The sequence below is a fragment of the Chiloscyllium plagiosum genome, unplaced genomic scaffold, assembly GCF_037043375.1.
Source record: "Chiloscyllium plagiosum isolate Xiang-an unplaced genomic scaffold, Cpla_swu_hap1 HiC_scaffold_49, whole genome shotgun sequence".
Classification (NCBI taxonomy): domain Eukaryota; kingdom Metazoa; phylum Chordata; class Chondrichthyes; order Orectolobiformes; family Hemiscylliidae; genus Chiloscyllium; species Chiloscyllium plagiosum.
This window is the reverse complement of record NW_028270187.1, coordinates 6,491,412-6,515,453: the sequence shown is the minus strand read 5'-3', so window position 1 is coordinate 6,515,453 and position 24,042 is coordinate 6,491,412. Positions and strand designations below refer to the sequence as shown.

At 42.0% G+C, this 24,042-nt stretch overlaps 1 protein-coding gene and 1 pseudogene across 1 annotated transcript in view; one reads left to right on the top strand and one right to left on the bottom strand.

The window, feature by feature from the left end:
* LOC122544495 (histone H1.5-like) overlaps positions 1-24,042 on the bottom strand; it is a 110,555-nt gene that overhangs the window by 18,436 nt on the left and 68,077 nt on the right. The gene's annotated exons all lie outside the window — the stretch shown is intronic.
* On the top strand, positions 16,625-16,991 carry LOC148135440 (histone H2B type 1-O-like; annotated as a pseudogene).

Sequence of the window (24,042 nt, the reverse complement as noted above, 5' to 3'; positions counted from 1 at the left end):
GCCCATCAAGATCCCATTGTAATCTGAGGTAACCTCCTTCGTTGTCCACTACACTTCCAATTTTGGTGTCATCTGCAAACGTACTTACTATGCCTCCTATGCTCATATCCAAATCATTTATATAAATGACAAAAAGTAGTGGATACAGCACTGATCCTTGTTGTACTTCACTGGTCACAGGCCTCCGTTCGTAAAAACACCCCCCACTACCACGTCCTGTCTTCTATTTTGAGCCAGTTCTGTTTCCAAATGGCAAGTTCTCCCTGTATTCCATGAGATCTAACTTTGCTAACCAGTCTCCCATGGGGAAATCCTCTTTGTTACTTCTTCAAAAAACTCTACCAAATTTGTGTATCATGGTTTCCCATGCACAAAACCATGTCCAATGTCCCAAATCAGTGCTTGACTGTTGAAATACGTGTAAGTTCTGTCCCTCAAGATTCCCTCCAATATCTTGCCCAACACCAATGGCAGGCTCACCAGCCTATAGTTCCCTGACTTTTCCTTATCACCTTTCTTAAATAGTAGTACCACGTTAGCCAACCTCTAGTCTTCCGGCACCTCACCTGTGACTACTGATGTTAAAAATATCTCAGCAAGGGACGCAACAAAAACTTTCGTAACTTGCCAAAGAGTACTACGGTACACCTGATCAGGTCCTGGGGAATTATTCACCTTTATGCATTTCAAGACATCCAGTAATACTAGTTTTGTAATATGGACATCTTTCAAGATGTCACCATCCATTTCCCGACATTGTATGTCATCCACGTCCTTCTCCACAGTAAACACTGATGCAAAACACTCATTTAGTACCTTCCCCCACAGAGTCATAGAGATGTACAGCATGGAAACAGACCCTTCGGTCCAACCCGTCCATACCGACCAGATATCCCAAGCCAATCTAGTCCCACCTGCCAGCACCCGGCCCATATCCCTCCAAACCCTTCCTATTCATGTACACATCCAAATGCCTATTAAATATTGCAATTGTACCAGCCTCTACGACATCCTCTGGCAGCTCATTCCATACATGTACCACCCTCTGCGTGAAACAATTGCCCCTTAGGTCACTTTTATATCTTTCCCCTCTCACCCTAAACCTATGCCCTCTAGTTCTGGACTCCCCAACCCCAGGGAAAAGACTTTGTCTATTTATCCTATCCATGCCCCTCATAATTTTGTAAACCTCTATAAGGTCACCCCTCAGCCTCCGACGCTCCAGGGAAAACAGCCCCAGCCTGTTCAGCTTCTCCCTGTAGCTCAGATCCTGCAACCCTGGCAACATCCTTTTCTGAACCCTTTCAAGTTTCACAACATCTTTCCGATAGGAAGGAGACTAGAATTGCACGCAATATTCCAACAGTGGCCTAACGAATATCCTGTATAGCCACAACATGACCTCCAAACTCCTGTACTCAATGCTCTGACAATAAAGGAAAGCATACCAAACGCCTTCTTCACTATCCTATCTACCTGTGCCTCCACTTTCGAGGACCTGCACTCCAAGGTCTCTTTGTTCAGCAACACTCCCTAGGACCTTACCATTAAGTGTATAAGTTCTGCTAAGATTTGCTTTCCCAAAATGCAGCACCTCGCATTTATCTGAATTAAACTCCATCTGCCACTTCTCAGCCGATTGGCCCATCTGGTCCAGATCCTGTTGTAATCTGAGGTAACCCTCTTCGCTGTCCATTACACCTCCAAGTTTGGTGTCAACTGCAAACTTACTAACTGTACCTCTTTTGCTTGCAACCAAACTATTTATGTAAATGACAAATAGTAGAGGGCCCAGCACCGATCCTTGTGGCTCTTCACTGGTCACAGGCCTCCAGTCTGAAAAACAACCCACCACCACCACCCTCTGTCTTCTACCTTTGAGCCAGTTCTGTATCCAAATGGCTAGTTCTCCCTGTATTCCATGAGATCTAACCTTGCTAATCAGTCTCCCACGGGGAACCTTGTCGAATGCCTTACTGAAGTCCATATAGATCACATCTACTGCTCTGCCCTCATCAAACTTCTTTGTTACTACTTCAAAAAACTCTATCAAGTTTGTGAGACATGATTTCCCACGCACAAAGCCATGTTGACTATCCCGAATCAGTCCTTGCCTTTCAAAATACATGTACGTCCTATCCCTCACGAATCATTCCAACAACTTGCCCACCACCGCGGTCAGGCTCACCAGTCTATATTCTCCCTAGCTTGTCTTTACCGCCCATCTTAAACGATGGCACCACGGTTGCCAACCTCCAGTCTTCCGGCACCTCACCTGTAACCATTGATGTTACAAATATCTCAGCAAGAGGCCCAGAAATCACTTCTCTAGCTTCCCACAGAGTTCTTGGGTACACCTGATCAGGTCCTGGGGATTTATCCACTTTTAACCATTTCAAGACATCCAGCACTTCCTCCTCTGTAATCTGGACATTTTGCAAGATGTCACCATCTATTTCCCTGCAGTCTATATCTTCTATATCCTTTTCCACAGTAAATACTAATGCAAAATATTCATTTAGTATCTCCCCTATTTTCTGTGGCTCCACATAAAGGCCGCCTTGCTGATCTTTGAGGGGTCCTATTCTCTCCCTAGTTACCCTTTTATCCTTAATATATTTGTAAAAACCCTTTGGATTCTCATTAATTCTATTTGCCAAAGCTATCTCATGTTCCCGTTTGCACTCCTGATTTCCCTCTTAAGTATACTCTTATACTCTTCTTTATACTCTTCTAAGGATTCACTCAATCTATCCTGTCTATACCTGACATATGCTCCCTCCTTTTTCTTAACCAAACCCTCAATTTCTTTAGTCATCCAACATTCCCTATACTTACCAGCCTTCCCTTTCACCCTAACAGGAATATACTTTCTGTGGATTCTTGTTATCTCATTTCTGAAGGCTTCCCATTTTCCAGCCGTCCCTATACCTGCAAACATCTGCCTTCAATCAGCTTTCAAAAGTTCTTGCCTAATACCGTCAAAAATTGGCCTTACTGCAGTTTAGAACTTCAACTTTTTGATCCAGTCTATCCTTTTCCATTACTATTTTAAAACGAATAGAATTATGGTCGCTGGCCCCAAAGTGCTCCTCCACTGACACCTCAGTCACCTGCCCTGCCTTATTTCCCATGAATAGGTGAGGTTTTGCACCTTCTCTAGTAGGTACATCCACATACTGAATCAGAAAGTTGTCTTGTACATACTTAACAAATTTCTCTCCATCTAAACCTTTAACACTATGGCAGTCCCAGTCGATGTTTGGAAAGTTAAAATCCCCTACCATAACTACCCTATTATTCTGAGATCTCCTTGCAAGTTTGTTTCTCAATTTCCTTCTGACTATTCGGGGGTCTATAATACAATCCCAATAAGGTGATCATCCTTTTCTTATTTCTCAGTTCCACCCAAATAACTTCCCTGGATGTATTTCCGGGAATATCTTCCCTCAACACAGCTGTAATGCTATCCATTATCAAAAATGCCACTCTCCCTCATCTCTTGGCTCCCTTTCTATCCTTCCTGTAGCATTTTTATCCTGGAACATTTAGCAGCCAGTCCTGCCCATCCCTGAGCCATGTTTCCATAATTGCTATGATAGCCCAGTCTCATGTTCCTAACCATGCCTGAGTTCATCTGCCTTCCCTGTTAGGCCCCTTGCATTGAATTTATTAGTCCTACCTTGTCTCTGCCTGCCCTGACTGTTTGACTCTCACTTCTCTTCTCAGCTGTGCCCGTCTCAGATCGATCTCTTTGGTCACTATCTTCCTTGGTTCCCACCCCCCCCCCCCACCCCCCCTTACATGTTTAAATCCTCCCAAGCAGTTCTAGCAAATTTCCCTGCCAATATATTAGTCCCTTTCCAATTTAAGTGCAATCCATCCTTCTGGTACAGGTCACTTCTACCCCAAAAGAGATTTCAATGATCCAAACATGTGAATCCTTCTCCCACACACCAGCTACTCAGTCATGCATTCATCTGCTCTATCCTCCGATTCCTGCCCTCACTAGCTCATAGCATTGGGAGTAATCCAGATATTACTACCCTTGAGGACCTCTTTTTTAAATTTCTGCCTAACTCTCTGTAATCTCTCTTCTGTGGCTCCACACAAAGGCCGCCTTGCTGATCTTTGAGAGGCTCTAATCTCTCCCTAGTTACCATTTTGTCCTTAATATATTTGTAAAAACTCTTTGGATTCTCCTTAATTCTATTTGCCAAAACTATCTCATGTCCCCCTTTTGCCCTCCTATTTTCCCTTTTAAGTATACTCCTACTGCCTTTTCCTCTTCTAAGGATTCACTCAATCTCTAATGTATGTTTCCTTCTTTCTCTTAACCAAAACCTCAATTTCTCCATCATCCAGCATTCCCTACACTTCCAGACTTGCCGTTCACCCTAACAGGAACAGACTGTCTCTGGAGTCTTCTTATCTCATTTTTGAAGGTTTCCCATTTTCCAGCTGTCCCATTACCTACAAACATCTGCTGCCAATCAGCTTTTCAAAGTTCTTGCCTAATATTGTCAAGCCCATTGATATTTTACGCCATTATTCAAGGGGTTTAGACTGAATTGTTACCTGAAATAGATGCCTGGGAAAGACGTTAAATCTACATTTAATATGACATTTGTAAAGTTAAAATCAAGATGGAAAAGAAAATCAGACCATAACATCATCTCAAAAACCATATACAACATAGATGTTAAATACAGAGATAGAAGGAAACCAGACAAAAGTCACCAATTTACTGGATGAAACAGTGTTATTAAGTTTATTAGTGATTAGGCAGGACAGAGTTAAACCTTGAATGAATGTTTGTCACATACAGAGACATGGCAATTAAATAAAGTGAATTCCAAGCACCCATTGTGTGCCAAAGCCTGACAAATAAAACTGAAGATGCTAGAGGCTGGAAACAAATGTAGAAATTGCTGGAAACATTCAGCACGTCCGGCATCATCTGTTGTTAGAAAGCAGAGTTAATGCATTGGGACCAGTGGCTGCTATTCAGAACTGAGTTTCTCCAGGAATTTCTAAATGTTCTTCCTGACAATAGAAAATAATTACTGCAGACACACACAAACAGACACACAACAACTGACTGATTCAGCATTAGTTCAAAATACAAACCTCATAACTATTAGTCTTGCTCTGCAGTTATGGAGTTCCATATATACTGCAGCCAACAGGAAATGATCCAATCGAGATGAATATCACTCTCATGTGGAGTCATTGTGGTCTGCAGCAGTCAGAGACATCCAGCTAACAATTCTATTCCCATTCAGACAGCATTCCATTTCCATCGATGTATCATGGTGGCAGAGGAGCTGCCTTTAGCACATCATTCTCCATTTCTCCAACTTGCAGGAACAGATTTTCTGTATGACTCTGTCTTCATCAAAAAGGCTTTTTGTGCCATTGTTTCAAATTAACTTTCATTTTCTACAAGTAGCCCTGCATTCCCATGAAGTCTGATATTAAATACAAGAAAACTCAATACCATTTTCTCAAATAATCAATGCAACACATTTTCAGCTAAATCCCATCTGGCCCAGGGCATTATCTATTTTCATACTTCCCAGAATTGCTAACCCTTGTGAACCTATATTCCATCTAGTCCAGTAGCCTGTAACTCAGTATTCTCTTCAACAACATTGTCTTTTTCCCCGTGTGAATACCGATGAAAAATATTCATTTCGCACTTGTCTGACTTCCCACTCCTGCCTTTGATTGGTCCGGAAGGTAATCTAGTCATTCTTTTATTCCTGATATAGCGATAGAAAGCTTTAGGGTTTTTCTTGATCCTATCTGCCAAAGACTTCTCTTGTCCCCTCCTGGCTCTCCTTAGTTTGCTCTTCAGGTCTTTCCCGGCTAGCTTGTAAGTGCTGCGCCTTCACGTCTCATCGTAACATAAGCCGCCTTCTTCCTTTTGACAGGAGATCAACTTCCTTAGTAAACCATGGCTCCCTCACTCGTCCACTTCCTCCCTGCCTGACAGGTACGTGTTAATCAAGGATACGCAGTAGCTGTTTTTGAATAAGCTCCATGTTTCAATTGTGCCATCCCTGATGTTTTCCTTTCCCATCCTATGCATCATAAATCTTGCCTAGTCGCACTATAATTGTCTTTTCCCCCAGTTGTAAATCTTGCCCTGTGGTATAAACCTATCCCTTTCCTTCGCTAAAGTAAACCTAACTGAATTGTGGATACTCTCACCAAAGTGCACACTTACCTCCAGATCTAACACCTGGCCAGGTTCATTACCCAGTACCAAATCCATTGTTGCCTCGCCCCTGGTTGGCCTGTCTACATACTGTGTCAGGAAACATCGGACAAAAACTGATATCTGAAGTACTCCTAGTATAGTATTTCCAGTCAATATCTTTCAAAGGTAAAGTCTCCCATAAACTACAACCCTGTTACACTCGCTTCTATGCAGAATCATCTTTACAATCCTTTTCTCTACGTCTCTGGAACTATTCTGAGGCCTATAGAAAACTCCCAACAGAGTGACCTCTCCTTTCCTGTTTCTAACGTCAGCCCTTCTGCCTTTCTCCTCCCCTCCGTTGAGCTACGCAAGTGTCCCAATGATGCTGAGCACCATCACAATACAGTGCAGGATAATTAACACCTACCTTTTGACACCTACCTCATTAGATGAGTCCTCAAACATCCTTTCTGCTACAGTAATACTGTCCTTGACTAACAATGCTACACTTCCCCCTTTTTTACCATCTTCTCTGTTCTTACAGAAGCATCGAAATCCCGGAACCTACGACAACTATTCCTGGTTCCTGCTCGATCGAAGTCTCTGAAATGGCCACAACATCAAGGTCCCAGGTACCAAACAGTGCTGCAAGTTCACACACTTATTCTGGATGCTCCTGCAGTTGAAGTAGACACACTTCAAACCACCTTCATGCTTGCCAGTGCACACTTGCGACACTGAAACCATATGCCACTGCTGCCTCACAGAACCAGGGTCCCAGGATCAATTCCAGCTTCGGGCGACTGTCTGTGTGGAGTTTGCACATTCTCTCTGTGTCTGTGTGGGTTTCCTCCGGGTGCTTCAGTTTCCTCCCACAGTCCAAAGGTCAGGTGAACTGGCCATGCTAGATTGCCCATATTGTTAGGTGCATTAGTCAGAGGGAAATAGATCTGGGTCCCTGACTCTTCGGAGGGTCAGTGTGGACTAGTTGGGCCAAAAGGGCCACACTGTAGGGAATCTAATCTAATCAAAAGGTAGGTGTTAATTACCGATTGTGACGGCGCTTACCATCATAGGGACACTTGTGTTGCTCTATAGAGGGGAGGAGGAAGGCAGAGGGACTTTGATTTTGTCTCATGCAATGGAGGAAATTGAAACAGCCAAAACTAAATTTTTTTGAAGAATGAAACGTTTGAACACTTCTTGTAAAAAGATAAATGAGCAGCTTTCGGAATCTATGTTATCTTGTGAGGAATTACCAAGAGATAGTCACACATCAGAGAGAAGAACAAAGGCCAATGAGTAACTGTCAGGGACTGAAAGGGAACCAGCAGACAGTGCAGGGATCCCCTGTGGCCATTCCCCTTAATAACAAGTATATAGTTTTGGATACTGTTAGTGGGGGGGTGGAGGAAACATATCAGCGATAAGCCACACGGTACAGGCATCTGACACAAAGTCTGTCTCTGGTGCTCAGAAGGGATGGGGGGAGAGGAAGAGTGCATTCGTCATTGGGTTCTCCATAGTTAAAGGGACATATAGGAGGTTCTGTGGGAACGATAGAGACTCATAGTTGGTGTGTTACTTTCTCGATGCTAGGGTTCATGATGTCTCACATTGTGTTTTCAGGATCCTTGAGGGGGAGGGGAGCTGCCCCAAGTTGTGGTCCACATACGCACTAACAATGTAGGTAGGAAAAGGAATGCGGATTTTAGGAAGAAAGTCAGGGAACGAGGGTGGAAGCTTGGAGCTAGAACAAACAGAGTTGTTATCTCTGGTTTGTTGCCCGTGCCACATGATAGCGACAGGAGAGAGAGGGGTTGAACACGTGACTAAAGGGATGGTGTGGGAGGGAGAGGTTTGTATACCTGGATAATTAGGGTAGATGAGACTTCTACAAAAATGATGGTCTACACCTGAAGCAAAGTGATACCAATATCCTGGGGATGTTTGCTAAAGCTCTTCGGGAGGGTTTAAACAAATTCTGTAGGGGCACGGGAATCTAAATTGTAGTTCCCGTGTCCAGAGGTTGAGCTAACCACTGAGCCACCGTGCCACCTCTTCAACTTTACTTCAACAGTCTTCAAATAATTATATCACTGAAAAAAAACTACTTCTGACCTTGATCAGGTGGGTCAGTGGGCCAAGAAGTGACAGATTCAGTTTCCTTTAGATACATGTGAGGTGTTAGATTTTGATAAGACAAACCAGGCTTATAATGGTGGGTCCTTGGCGAGTGTTACTGAACAAAGAGACCAAGGGGTGTAGCTGCATATTTCCTTGAACGAAGAGTCACAGGTAAACAGGGCAGTGAAGAAGGCATTTGGCATGCTTGCCTTCATTGGTTAGAACATTGAATGTAGGAGTTGCGATGTCATCTGGTGGCTTACAGGACATTAGTGATGCCACTTTTATGAGATTGTGTACAACGCTCATCACCCTTCTCCAGAAAGGATGTTGTTAAACTTGAGATGCTGCAGAAAAGATTTACAAGCACGTTATAGAGATATAGAGTCATACAGCATAGAAACAGATCCTTCAGCCCACCATGTCCAACAAACAGCAAACTGCATTCATCCTATTTACCTGCACTTGGCCCATAGCTGACTATGCCCTGATTTCTTAAGGGCACATTCAGATGCTAGTAAAATGCTGTGAGAGTATTCCATAACACACTCAGGCAGCATGATCCAAACTTTACCCACCCTCTAGATCAAAATATTTTTCTCCAATATCCTCTAAACTGCTTTCCCCACACCTTCAAATTCTCTGGTCTCAGACACATCTGCCATGGGGAGAAAGACTTTCACAATTTACTCTGTTTGCATCTTTCATTGTTTAGTATACCTCAGTCAGATCCTCCCTCAACCTCCTCTGCTCCAAAGATTCCAAACCCAGCTCATACATTCTCCCCTTTTGAAGAAGACTTTCCAACCCACTGCATCCTCTCCAGTCAATTCCATCCTTCTAATTGTGTAGCAATCAGAACTGCACACAGTATTTGATCTGTTTTATAAAGTTGTAATAAGGCTTCCTTGCTCTTATATTCGACAGCTCCGGTATGCCTTCTTCAGTAGCCTGTCTGCCTGTGCTGACATTTCTGGGATCTACACCAAGGCGCCTTTGTTTCTCAGTACTGCCGAGGGATCATTCCTTCAATGTGTAATTCTTTCCCTGATTAGATCTTCTAAAATGCATTACCTCACATTTGTCAGGATTTCCTTCCATCTGTCTTGCAGTGCCCAATGTCCTCATACTGTAGTCTGAGACCATCCCCCACACTGTCAACAACACCACCGACTTTCATGTCATAGAGCAAAGAACAATACAGCACAGGAACAGGCCCTTTGCCCTTCAAGGCTGCACTGAAACATTTAATACTTCCACACAAAAAACGTAATCTGCACGCCTACTAATTATACATTCTACATTTCCATCCAATTGTTAATATGTACATAACAAGCAGCAAGGGTCCCAGCAGTGATCCCTGTGGTACACCACTGGTCACAGGCTTCCAATCACAAACACAACCCTCTACAATTATAGTTTGAATCCTATCTGCAAGCTCATTTCGGGTCCAGTGTGCGTGAGACTCCCAAGAGCTGAGTTTGGACCAGTCTTTTATATGGGACTTTGTCAAAGGCTGTAGGGGTGGCCTGTACCTGGCCAGAATAGAGGGGCTCATGCCTGTTAACACAAACTAACCTTTAAGAATTAAACAACAGGATGTGAATCTACGCCAAGCAGCCTACTCACAGTACGGCCGAATGATACCATTGAACAAGCCACTGCGAGGACAGTAAAAATGACTCAGCCTGTTTCCATTTGAAACAGTTCTGACAAGCGGACCTAAGGTTGAATAAATAAGTAACTCCAGTCACATTAAGTGAACGGGTAATTGCCCCAGTTAATGAACAGCCATGAGGTGATAGTTACAGCTCATTAATCCCTGAAAACAGCTAAAGTTATCTTATAGTACTCAGTTTCTTGAAATAAGTTCGAATATTAAGAATTAGGTTCTCGTAAAGAGACATAACATCATCACAGTAGATTTCAGCATAGAAATTAGGTGCATAATACCAAAGCATCAAGGGGAAAAGAAGCATTTAAACCTGGAAGTGAAGGTTAGTTAGCTTTAGGTAACTTCTCTTACACCCAGAACACAACAAATTGCTCATAGCCCATTAATCACAACGTGCTAATAGTTAGGATAGCTAAATTACTTTACACCTTGTACCTGAGATTTTATAACAGAAAATTACAAGTCTATGGCAAGTAAGTCAAAACAAACTGTCCTTTTGTTTTTTTCTTCATATATTCCCCACTGTGCTAATTATATCACTATAAAATGGAATACCATGAATAACAATATTCAAGCTGTCCTGAGAGAGAAGCTAGCCTGAGAGAAACCCAAAGGTGTACAGCAAATAACTTTGAAATGTGAATGAATAGGATGCATAGAAAGACTGCAAGGCGTAGAGATTACAGTGTCCTCTAAACTCTGAGAGGTTAGGGGATCCTGGAGCTGTCCATGGAAACGCCCATCATTGATGAGGTGCCTCATTGAATACAGTATGCAAACTAAGAGGGACGAAAATCATAATCAAGTTGTATGTGATTGTTATCAGAAAATTTATAAATAATACTGCTTTTTATTGTAAAATCAGAGTGCATCATGAACTTCTCTTCTGAGGCCAGTCTCGGGAGAAGATCATTTGGCCCTCTCCCTGCACTAATCCATTTCTGCTTGAATAAACACCTACCACTTGCCTGAATGCTGCCTGCTGAGCCTTTCATCCTCGGTCGGGGGTTATGCTTCGACAAAGGCCTTACAGAAGTCCATGTAAACCACGTCAACTGCACTACTCTCATCAAGATGTTTCATTGCCAGGACTGGAGTTTTAGGGAGAGGCTGTTGCTTTGTTCCATGGACTGTCGGAGAATGAGATGTGACCTTTGTACAGGTTGAGAAAATCATGATGGGCATATGTCTATAGCCAAGGTCTTTTTCCGAATGTGGGTGAATGCAAAAATAAAGGGCACAGGTTTGAATTGTGGAAAAAGATTTATAAAGGATCTATGGGGTTACTTAATCACAGAGGGTGGCGGTTGTATGAAATGAGCTACCAGAGGAGGTGGAGGTGGTGGGTACAATTACAACCTTTTATAGGCACCTGGATATATACAAGAATAGGAACAGTTTAGAGGGATATGCACCAAGTGCTGGCAAGTGGGACTAGACGTGATGTGGAGGTACCAGTGTTGGTCTGGTGTGGACAAAGTTAAGAATCACACAATGCCAGTTTCTCAGACAACAGGTTTATTTGGAAGCACTAGCTTTTCAGAGTGCTGCTCCTTCATTGCGCTGAAAGCTAGTGCTTCAACATAAACCTGTTGTACTATAACCTGGTGTTGTGAGATCTCCAACTTAAATGGGACAAGGTCAGATTCGGATCTCTGGTCAGCATTAACAACTTGGACAAAAGGATCTGTTTCTGTGCTGTATAACTGTATGACTCTCTGAAGGCCACACCTTGATATCATTACTCCCAGTTAGACACTGCACTATTGGAGTTGCAAAGGTCCATTGCTTTTACCTCTTTGTCTCAGAAAAGATCTGTGCTGTTCTTCAGAGTCAATGTGTTGTGGTTTCACTTACCAGTGAATCTTTCAGACACAAACAGTCAAAGAAAATAAGGTCTTTCCCATTCACTTCAGGAAACATGAACTGAAAACTCTCTCGATTGATAATTGACTGTCCACTTTACAGCAAGCATTTAAACTGCTCAGTAACCCAATGCAGGAGGATTGAAGCAGGATCAAGTGAGTGTCGGCATCCTTCCTATATTATAATAACTATTCCGTTCAAAAATGTTTTTTATACATAAAATCAGTGCATGAACACAATATCCCGAGTAGTCAACATTAAATTTTAGTTTCCAAGTTTTATCACTGGACAACATGACTCTAATCTGTTGACTGTCTATCACATCTGAGCAGAGTTTTGACGGACAATGAACCATATCCAAAGTCCCATTGAATAGCACAGACTGACAGGTAGAAAGTACTTTCTGAGTACACAAACCATACAAGTAAATGGAAGAAACAAGATTAGTTCTGTACTCACAGAAGAAGAAACAGTTGCAGACTGCACCAGTTATTGTCCTTATTCATGTAAGGAACGAGTTGAAGGAAACTGATATAATTTCTGGACAGGACAAAGAGTGAGATGGTGCCAATACACAGTGAGTACATAATTACTTGCAGTGTACAGAAATACTGTCAGGTTATTAGGTCTATAGGCAAAAATAGAAAAGTCATGACCTCAAAGATGTCACAGTTGGGAGAACTAGCATTTCATTAAACAAGTTATCCAGGAAGTGTGAGAGTGAAGTATGTCAGTCCCAGTTTACAAGTGAACATCCTATAGGTATCACCTTGGTCAAAAAGTAAATTCTACTTGTTTATTAGAAAATACTGAACCTATTGCATGTTCACAATGTATTTCACTTAAGTAGGTAAAGAAGGAAATAAAAATTCTGACTAATTATACATCCAATTATTTCACCATAGCTTGAACTTCCTGTCTGATTCTCTGACTGTATGTAATTCATGTATCAATTCTTTTTATCCAGACTGGAGGAATTAAATAGCAGCCAAGCATCAGATTGAAACAAATATTGCAATTTAAGTTGTTTCCACAAAAAAAGTAGAACAAATCTCAGATGAAATAACTGAATAAATACTTTGTTTTCAAGTAGTCCAAAGGAAAATCAAACATTTACATGAAAAGGTACACATTCAGACAGATACCCAGAGATTATTGGGCACAAAATGAAGAAACTCTTATACTGGTCTTGTTATAAACATGTGAACAATAAATCCAAAGTATACATTCAAACTAGAGACTGACCAATCCAGAAAACAACTTACAATCATAAGCAGTACATTTGAATAAAGGTTGTGGAAATTATCCAACCTGCTTTAGAGGGCCAGAGACTGACAATAGTATGAAAAGTCTCACTTTCATTTACAGTACAGACTTCCTCCAGTACAGGTAGAGGTCATTCGGCCCACAGGTTTGCAACAACTTGCCAAAGCACATCCCACTCATCTGAGACCCCTACTCCCATAACCACATCTTTAACATAGTTAATCCACCTAGTCTGAACATTGCAGAATATTACAGGGCAATTTACCATGGCTAATCCAGCTAACCTGCTTGTTTGGACTGTGGAAGGATACTGGAATACCCAGAGGAAACTAATATGTGAGTATAACTACCTTTAAGCCAGTTGAACAACTGGAGAGCACCAAGTGTTCTGAAAAAAGAGTAACCTTTGGTCAAACAACTCAAGTAGCTGCTTGCCTGGAGACAAAAACAAAATTGAATTCAACCAATCAGTTTAAATTATATCCCGAAAATACCAAATTCCAATCCAGTTTGAATTGAGTATATTGACAATCTTATAAGCCAATGACACAGTCCGATGCTCTGGAGGTACAAGACCGGAAAACAATGAACAGTTGGGAGGAGAATTGCCAAGCCACCAGCATGTAAAAAGACTGCCTGAAAAATAGCTCTCTTAAAGGTACCTTTATTGATCTGTGACCTGTGAAGCGCAATCCCCAAGAAGAACAAAAGACAGGAATACAGAAAAGAACTGAAAGCTGCCTAGTTTTGATGTATGAAGTTTTGTTTTGTAAATCTTAATCAGGAGTTCTATTGGACTAGTATTATAGAAGATAGGTTCGAGGAAGGGGTTATAAATATTTGTTAGTTAATCACTCTCTGTTATACTTCTATAAATAAAGCTATTAATCGTTAACTAGTTCTTGGCCTATTGAATTTTCACAGATTACTGCATGGAATAAATCTTTTCTGTGTTGCTGGATTTAAATTAATAAAGAGGTTTGTTGTAACAAAATCAATGCAGACATGGGAGCATACCTGTGTGCAGTTTTCACAATGAGCCAAGGGTGGAATTGAAACTGGGTCCCTGGCACCAGTGTGCCACCATACTACCCTGACATGGATGGCAATAGATAAAATCTTTTGTATGTTGAGCAACAGATATTTGAAGTAAAAAGCGCTCCTGCAATTTGTGGCAAGTGTCATGTTAAACAGAGACAAATATGGTAAGTACACTCATTTATTCACAGAGCACACACTGAAAGGTACAGATACTTTCAAACGCACTCATTCATTCATATAGTTGAAACTCAGGTACAGATTGAAAACTGTACATAAACATTCACATTGCAGAAACTGACAGGTATAGATTTAAAACAATGTTCTCATATTCATTTTTAAAAAACTGACAGGTGCATTTTGATAGCACTCATATTCTCAGAGCTGAGTATATACAGGCAGATAAAAATGTCACAGAATTCTCATTTTTCTTTATATCTTGTGCTTTGAGACATTTAAACTGACAGAATCTTGAAATAAATGAATAACCGTAGTGTATACCCCGCAATTGCATGACAGAAATGGGAGGCAACATTTACCTTTAACTTTATCTCTAACTTATTGTGTGTGCTCACAGACCACATACTGACAGATTCAATTACAAGTCACCGTAACATAACAGGGTTGGAGTTAAAAAAAAGTTCATTTCATCTGAAAATTAGAAATGTTGAGATATTTGCTCTCTCACATGCCAGTGATTGACAGAAACTGAGTAAAAACAAGATTAGAATCAACAAACTGGCAGTTACAGAATGAAATACGGAGTCAGTTGCAAAGCATTATATTGTTAGGATACAATGCAACTATCCATTGGCGGGAAACTGACATGAACAGTGTAACATCAGCAGTAAAATTGTTATTGCCAATTTCTGCATTGTACAAGATATTGCCTCTTGCCAAATGCTGCAGTTATAAATACAAACTTACTGTCAAATCGAAGAAGTTGATTGTAAGGATTTGCTGCGGAGGGGAGGGAGTCCTACCTAAGACTGTCTAAAGTGGTGTTTGGTCACACTCAAAATTGTAGATACTAAATGAGACACATTCTTATGTTAATGACTGACACCTACAGAATAAAAAACAACAGGTTACACTTCAGAAGGTTTGGGTTACAGTCCAGTAACATACTGACATGTAAGGACTGTGAAATAGGGTAAACAAAAATGCTTTAACACAGATTGGAGGGACATTTTCAAGTGGCAGGCAAATGGTGTAAAGTGTTACCGCTTCCATCAGTGTTTGGTGGATACAGAATAAAACCTGTCTTGAATAACACTAATTGACTATTACACAGAGGACCAGAGTCTCAATGGACAGGTGTTGAATTCATGCAAAATGTCTAAATAAGGACTCGATAGATACAAAGTTAATGTGAAACATATATAGCATGCTAACGGTTGTTGGTTAACAGGCATTCGTATGAGACTGAGAAATGCTCTAAATTTCTGCGTGAAAGTTCAATACTCCGAAATAAAAACGTGGTTCTGATACACTGCAGTTACTTGCAAAGTACACGGTTGCAGATCGGTCTCTGGGCCCACAGTTAGCAATCAAGTTCTCTATGACTCTATAAGTATATTAATCCCACAGTCAGGACAGACATTTACAACCCGTGACTCAAAAAACGTTTTAAATAGGGACTTTTTTTCATCTCTCTCCAACTCCGTGCAGTTGAGAACGAGTTCCATCAACCCCAAACCTAGAAACCACTCTTAGAATCCCTACAGTGTAGAATTAGGCACTTCGGCCCAACAAGTTCACACCGACCCTCGGAAGAGTAATCCACCCAGACCCATTCCCCATTATTCTGCATTTACCCCTGATTAATGCAGCTAATCTACACATGCCGGAACATTATGGGCAGTTAGCATGGCCAATTCACCTCCCTGCACGTCTTTGAATTGTGAGAAAAACAGCACCCGGAGGAAACGCACTCAGACACGGGGAGAATATGCAAAATCCACACAGACAGTCGCCCGAAAGTGGAATCGAAGCAGGGTCCCTGGCGCTGTGAGGCAGCAGTGCTAACGACTGAGAAAAGTGGCAAACGCAGTGTTAAATCCAGCGCAGAGAGAGGACCAGAAACAGACATGCGGAGCTAGAAACACACCCTTCCACTCCCACATCAGCACAACAACGAGCAAAAGGAAACCGAGTCAATACCACAGTCACTTTCTGTGTGACAGACACAAAACAAATCTCCCTCAGTCAGACTGACAGGAACAAAATCACTATCCACTTCACATTTTGTTGCAGATTCTGACAGATCCACATTGGATCCTACTCTAACAATCACAGAGACTGAGTGTTTGGGAATGATTCCGTGTAAACTACCCAATCAGGCTTTCCCCCATCCCTCTTTGGCATTGATGACGTCGTCAGGCTATAAAAAGGGAGCTCCGAGCCCGCTTTCCCTTATTCTGTGTTTGACAGTGAGCGGCGCTATGGCTGATGAGAAGAAAGCGCAGCAAGCCTCCAAGAAGGGCGCGAAGAAAATCATCAAGAAGGCGCCAGCGAAGGGCGGTAAGAAGAGGAGGCGGTCCAGGAAAGAAAGTTACTCCATCTACATCTACAAAGTGATGAAGCAGGTTCATCTCCTCCAAGGCCATGAGCATCATGAACTCGTTCGTCAACGATATTTTCGAGCGCATCGCGGGGGAGGCTTCCCGCCTGGCCCATTACAACAAGCGCAGCACCATCAGCTCCCGGGAGATCCAGACCGCCGTGCAGCTGCTGCTGCCCGGGGAGCTGGCCAAGCACGCCGTGTCGGAGGGCACAAAGACGGTGACCAAGTACACCAGCTCCAAGTGAAGGACCGCACTGCACTGAGACAAAACACACATCCACAACTCAAAGGCTCTTTTAAGAGCCACCCACAACCTTTGAGACAGCTGAGCCATTTCTTTAACCATTTTGTTTTAGTTTGCATGTGATTTTATAAGTTTAAATTTTCGTACTACATTCGCTTTTATAATTGCTTTGCAATTTGATATTCTTGACGCGATATTTTTAGTCACATTTGATTTTCAGTGCTTTGCAAATTGACTGGGGGTGGGGGGGAGCGACGTCATAAACAGTATCTTCCCTATGTGTAGAGAGAGAGAGCAGATTACACGTCAGGGGGTCATTTTTCATCTCATTTGTTCAACTTACTAAAAGCCCTGGTGGAATGTTATAACAGTTGTTTTCATCCTAGCAAACTAAAGGGAAGTGCCCAGTTTTCAGTCATACGGATTGATGTATTTTACCTCCAGTCTGAAAATGAACCCTCCACCACCACCTTTGAGCCAGTTCTGTATCCAAATGGCTAGTTCTCCCTGTATCCCATGAAATCTAACCTTGATAATCAGTCTCCCATGGGGAACCTTGTCGAACACCTTACTGAAGTCCATATTGTGAGAAACAAAGCTCACTCACTTCAATAATTTCTGTCCGAGACAAGATCTGAAGCAATCAGTATGTTTATTATACGGTTGCAAGCGTGGTGCCTGAGGTAAGGCACATAGAGTTCAGCAAATACATATCTTATATAGGATTCACTACTTCAAACCCGGCGCCCATTACTATTGTTTATCTCTTGCCTTATCTGGCCTTGTGCATAACAAAGTACAAGTTTTACTCGTCCATTTCACCACATCCTGCTGTGGCCCATTGTTAGGTATATCCTTCTTCATGATTATCTATTCCCCCACCCCCCCCTTGTGCCATTTCCTCCCTTTCCCCAACCATATTGATCCTTATGACCTTTTAATTGGGGTTTGTTTTTGTGTTTTTGCAAAAGTGGGAAATAGATGCTTAGAACTACTGCTTGTACAAGCATATCTGACTTAACCTACATCCTCAGAGCACCTTATCTATTTGTCTCCCATTGTTAGCAGGCACGTTTCATTCTTGCATTCACATTTTAGCTAATACAAAAACAATTATATATTTCTTCCACATAGTTTTCATTCTTGTTGACTCAGCTCTTGGTTGAAACAATTATACACTGGTGTGAGTGCATATACCTTGCATAAGTAATTATAATTGCAGAAGTAACACTACTTTACCTATATCCCACAATATAGATCACATCTACTGCTCTGCCCTCATCAATCTTCTTTGTTACTACTTCAAAAAACTCTATCAAGTTTGTGAGACATGATTTCCCACACACAAAGCCATGTTGTCTATCCCGAATCAGTCCTTGCCTTTCCAAATACATGTACATCCTGTCTCCCTCATCCTGTTTTTTTTTACATGGTCAATGCGCGGGTTTAATCCGATTTTTCAGAATGCAAAAAGCAAAGCACTTTCTGCTGTTGGTGAGAGGCTTTCAAAACAGTTACCGGGCTGAAATGTGAAATATGGTGATTTTTGCTGAATCTGATCGAGATCAATAAAGGAGGACGACTCTAAAATATCGACTAAACACCGTGTTCGCCATTGAAACTGAGCTGGAAGAACTTTGTGTGCTGCTTTATCAACATGCCGGGGTGATACTAAAATATGAAAAGACAGTTTGCAGACTGCAGTGTTTAGCCTGTTTTGTTTCAGCTTCGTCGCAAAGTTTAGAAAATTGCCCATTCTCAAGATCAGAAATAGACAGAAAGTGGTGGGCAAATGAGGGAGAGACGGATCGTGTCAAGGATACATTTGTAAATAAAAGTATATTAACATAAGAGTAGTGAGTGCTAATAAACATCCTCAGTTTTTTTTGTATTTCATTTTTCAATCTAAAACATATTCCTTTGTTTGTAAATTGGCGGGCTTTTCAAATTGGAAAGAAGGTGGTTGATGATTTGGCGCTGGTACTTTCCGCCCTACTCCCCGTGCCCTCTCCGGATTGGGGAATGAGGCAGATATCTGATTGGGAATTGGAACAACATTAGGAGGGGCTGGACAATAGGACTAATCAGAAACGGCCGATCCACCATTCCTCCCAAAGGTATAAGAAAGGCCGCAATGTGGATTGGGGTGGGGTGGGGGGGGGGGGGGTGAGTGAGTGCAGAATTCTCTGTGAAAATGCTTGTGAGAATGTCTGGGAGAGGAAAGGGTGGTGGGAAAGGTCGCTCCAAGGCGAAGTCTCGGTCGTCCCGGGCTGGCCTGCAGTTCCCGGTGGGCCGTGTTCACAGGCTCCTGAGAAAGGGTAACTAAGCTGAGCGTGTGGGTGCCGGAGCGCCGGTCTATCTGGCTGCGGTGCTGGAGTATCTGACGGCTGAAATCCTGGAGCTGGCCGGCAACGCGGCCCGGGACAACAAGAAGACCCGCATCATCCCCAGGCACCTGCAGCTGGCCGTGCGCAACGACGAGGAGCTCAACAAGCTGCTGGGACGGGTGACCATCGCTCAGGGCGGGGTGCTGCCTAATATCCAGACCGTGCTGCTGTCCTAGAAAACCACCGCTGGGGGCGCCGCTAAAAAGTGAAGAGACCATTCTTGAATCTGACAACCCAAAGGCTCTTTTAAGAGCCACTCACAGCATCTGTGAAAGGAGCTGAACTTTCTTTCAGATTGATTATTTTCCTTTTAATGTGGAGATTCCTCGCCTTTGTGCCAGACATCAATAAATTCCACGCTCCATTTAATTGGATACTGTCACTGTCTTTGGGAGCAGAGGAAGAATTTGTCATAAAATGCGATTGGAAGAGTGTCCTGAACGACAGGATTTTTTATTGAACGGTCACTGCCTGAGTGATGTGGTTTGTTATAATGTCCTATGAGTTTAGGATGTCCCCGATCTGATTTGATCTCACATTAGATTCACATTTCCTTTAAGTGCAGTAGGAAGAGCTGGGTTGACCCAGTGCAGTAACGGGTTAGTCGCTGCAGAATACAGTAAGGAACGGTCCCTGACCCTCTGCGCTTTATTCTCTGCTCGGTTCATATTCAGTCTTTTATCCCCTGCCTCTGGAGAGAGAGAGAACAGATTGAACACCAGTGAGGCATATTTTTCAACTGTAAAGGCGGGAATGAGGTAAAGTGAGATTTTCTGATCATTAATTTCGTAATCGAAAAAACAATCAACGTGTACGTACTGATGTATTCTCCGCTGTAAAGCTTGCTGCTTTTATACGTGATGGCGGGCATTTTCAACTTTGAAAATAAGCTGTTGGTCTCTTGGCGCCATTTTTTCCCTTTTCTCTCCTGCCTCCACCTCACCACAAGCCATGTTATCGCAAAGGGAGTCAATGAGGAGATGGGGTTTTTCCAGAAATATCTAACCCAATACCAAAATTTGATGTTAAAATCACACTTATTACTATATTTTTAAAATAAATTCTGCAATCTATGATTGAAGATCTTATCAGTTGCAAATTCACTGCCGCTGCCTGCCATTTTTGTTTCTAACTAACTTCCGATAGAAATACTGTACTAATGTCCCCTATCACTTCCTGAAGTCTCTGGAAGAGCAACCGAACTTGTATCCGCCGTGAATCAATCGAAAGCCCGCCGATTGAAACATCTTAAAAGCTAACACAGTGTACATCGACAAAATTACAAAACCATACTTCAATAGATTCCTATCTCATGCAATTTGTAGTCGCTGCCTGAACGGGCAGATGAAAATAACGCGCTATTAAGACATCCGTAGGCTCCCAGATACAAAACTGAGCAGAGTGTGATGCCTGGGAAATATGAATACTGCAATATGTAACATTATGTCTGCAATATGTCTGGATTCCAAAATAAATTAAAACAAATTATTATTCATGGCATGGACAGCCAAGTACACATTGATATTATTACTGAGATAGACAGGTATTCACGAGAGATGATCGAAGGTTACGGGGATCAGGCGCAAGAAGAAATATCAGCCATAATTGTAGAACAAACTGGATGGGTAAAATGGCGTAATGCTGCTGCGATATCTTACAATTACAAGTCACGATGCAATTCAGAGTCCACCAACTCGCAGAACACGGTATTAGTACATTTTCAGGATTGACATAATTTTATAATCGCGATATATGTAAAATTACCGTCAACAGTACGCTATCCCCTCTCTATGTGCTGCCTTCCCCGTCCTCAGGTCTCCGCTCTCTATCCGAGGGTTTGGGTGGCCAACCTTCAGTTTTCCGGCACCTCACCTGTGACTATCGATGATACAAATATCTCAGCAATGGCCCCAGCAATCACTCCCCTACTTCCCACAAAGTTCTAGGGTACACCTTATCAGGTCCTCGGGATTTATCCACTTTTATGCATTTCAAGACATCCAGCACTTCCTCCTCTGAAATATGGACATTTTGCAAGATGTCACCATCTATTTCCCTACATTTGATATCTTCCATGTCCTTTTCCACAATAAATACTGATGCAGAAGGCCACCTTGCTGATCTTTGAGAGGCCCTATTCTCTCCCTAGTTTGTCTCCCCATTTGTCCTTAATGTGTTTGTAAAAACCCTTTGGAGTCTCCATAACTCTACTTGCCAAAGCTATCTCATGTCCCCTTATTGCCCACCTGATTTCTCTCTTGAGTATACTCCTAATGCATTTATAATCTGAGGATTCACTCAATCTATACTTGACATATGTTTCCTTCTTTTTCTTCACCAAACCCTCAATTTCTTTAGTCATCCAGAATTCCCTGTACCTATCAGCATTTCCTGACAGGAATACACTTTCTCTGGACTCCTGTTATCTAATTTCTGAAGGCTTCCCATTTTCCAGCCGTCCCTTTACCTACAAACATTTGTCTCCGATCAGCTTTTGCAAGTCCTTGCCTAATACTATCAAAATTGGCCTTCCTCCAATTTAGAATTTCAACTTTTAGATCTGGTCTATCCTTTCCCATCACTATTTTATAACTAATAGAGGTATGGTTACTGACCCCAAAGTCCTACCCCATTGACACCTCAGTCACCTACCCTTCCTTATTTCCCAAGAGTAGGTCAAGTTTTGCACCTTCTCTAGTAGATACATCTACATACTGAATCAGAAATTTGTTTTCCTCTCCATGTAAATCCTTAACACTATGGCAGTCCCAGTCTGTGTTTGGAAAGTTAAAATCCCTTATCATAACCACCCTATTATTGTTACAGGTAACTGAGATCTTCTTACAAATTTGTTTCTCAATTCCCCAATGACTATTATGGGGTCTATACTATAATCCCAATAAGGTGGTCATTCCTTTCTTATTTCTCAGTTCCACCCAAATAACTTCCCTGGATGTAATTGCAGGAATATCCTCCCTAAGTACAGCTGTAATGCTATCCCTTATCAAAAACGCCACTCCCCCTTCTCTCTTGCCTCTCTTTCTGTCCTTCCTGTAGCATTTGTGTCCTGGAACATTAAACTGTCAGTCCTGTCCATTCCTGAGTCACGGTTCTGTAGTTTCCTGTGGTGATGTCATTTCCTGTTCTTTTTCTCAGGTGATGGCAAATGGCATCGAAGTCAATGTGTTTGTTGGTGGAGTTCCGGTTGGAAACCCATGCTTCTAGGAATTCTCGTTCATGTCTCTGTTTGGCATGTCCTAGGATGGCTGTGTTGTCGCAATAAAAGTGGTGTCCTTCCTCATCTGTATACAAGGATACTAGTGAGAGTGGGTCAAGACATTTTGTGGTAGGTGATGTATATGTATCCTGGTGGCTAGTTTTCTGCCTGTTTGTCCAATGTAGTGGACTCGTAAATAGAAAGCAGGCCATACCACCAGTGCTTCATCCGGAGTCTCACTGATTATGTTACTTAGTATGGTGACAAAACGTCTGAAAACGAACCTTCCAGCTCAGCGAGCAAAGCTAGATCCAGAACTTCAACCTGAGCTACAAATCTTCTCAAAACTTTCTAGACTTCCATTACGTCTCCCCTCGGTCTCTGCTGCTTAGAAGAAAACTACCCGGGTGTTTCTAGCTTCTCTTTATACTTCATACCCTCTAATCTGGACAACATTCTGGCAAACCTCTTCTGCATCCTTTCTAAATCCTCCACATCTTTCCTGTAATGTGCCGACCACAACTAAACTGAACTAAGTTTAAAATCACACAACATCGGATTACAGTCCAACAGGTTTATTTGGAAGTACGAGCTTTCACAGCGCTGCTCCTTGATCAGGTAGCTATGAAACAGGATCATAAGACACAGAATTTATAGCTAAAGCTTACAGTGGCATGCAACTGAAATGATATATTGAACAAACCTAGATTATTGTTCAGTAATTCATCTTTTAGAACGGATTGCAGTTAATTAATATATACATCCCAGGACTTATTTTACGTCACATTGTCAAGATGACTTAAGATTTTATTTTAAAAAGGGTGACATCTCAGATCAGACAATGTATTAAAGGTGTAAGGTTAGAGTCTGACTGTATCCCAATCTTGAGTAAGACTGTTTCTATTTCCAAAGTAGGAATTTATAAAATATTACATGGATTGAGCAAAATAGAATGTTTCTGCAAATGCAAATTCACTCCAGTCACTTATGTGTGAGTGCATGTGAGTGTGAGTGCATCTGAGAATGTGTGTGTTTGTGTATGCTTGGTAAAGTGTGTGTGTGAGTGTGATGGAGTATAAGCCATGGAGGGTGCGCGCATGGGTGTGTGTGCGCCCGCATGGGTGTGTGTGTGTATGCATACATATGAGAGGAAGCGTATGGAGGAGAGAGGTTGTGCATGTGAGAGAGTGTACAGTGTATTGGGGACACCTGTAGTGTGACAGGAACCCTAGGTCCCGATTGAGGCCGTCCTCATGGGTTCTGAACTTTAGAATGGATACTTTTAACATTACAATCGAGGTGAACAAAGAGACAATGCTGGTAGCTTGAGCAACCATATATGAAGTAGATAGTGAGTACAGATATTGAAAGAAACATTTCAGATATCAGTAACTGAGAAGGACAGAGTTAATCTTTTGTCACAATACTCTAAGTACAGTCTTATAAAG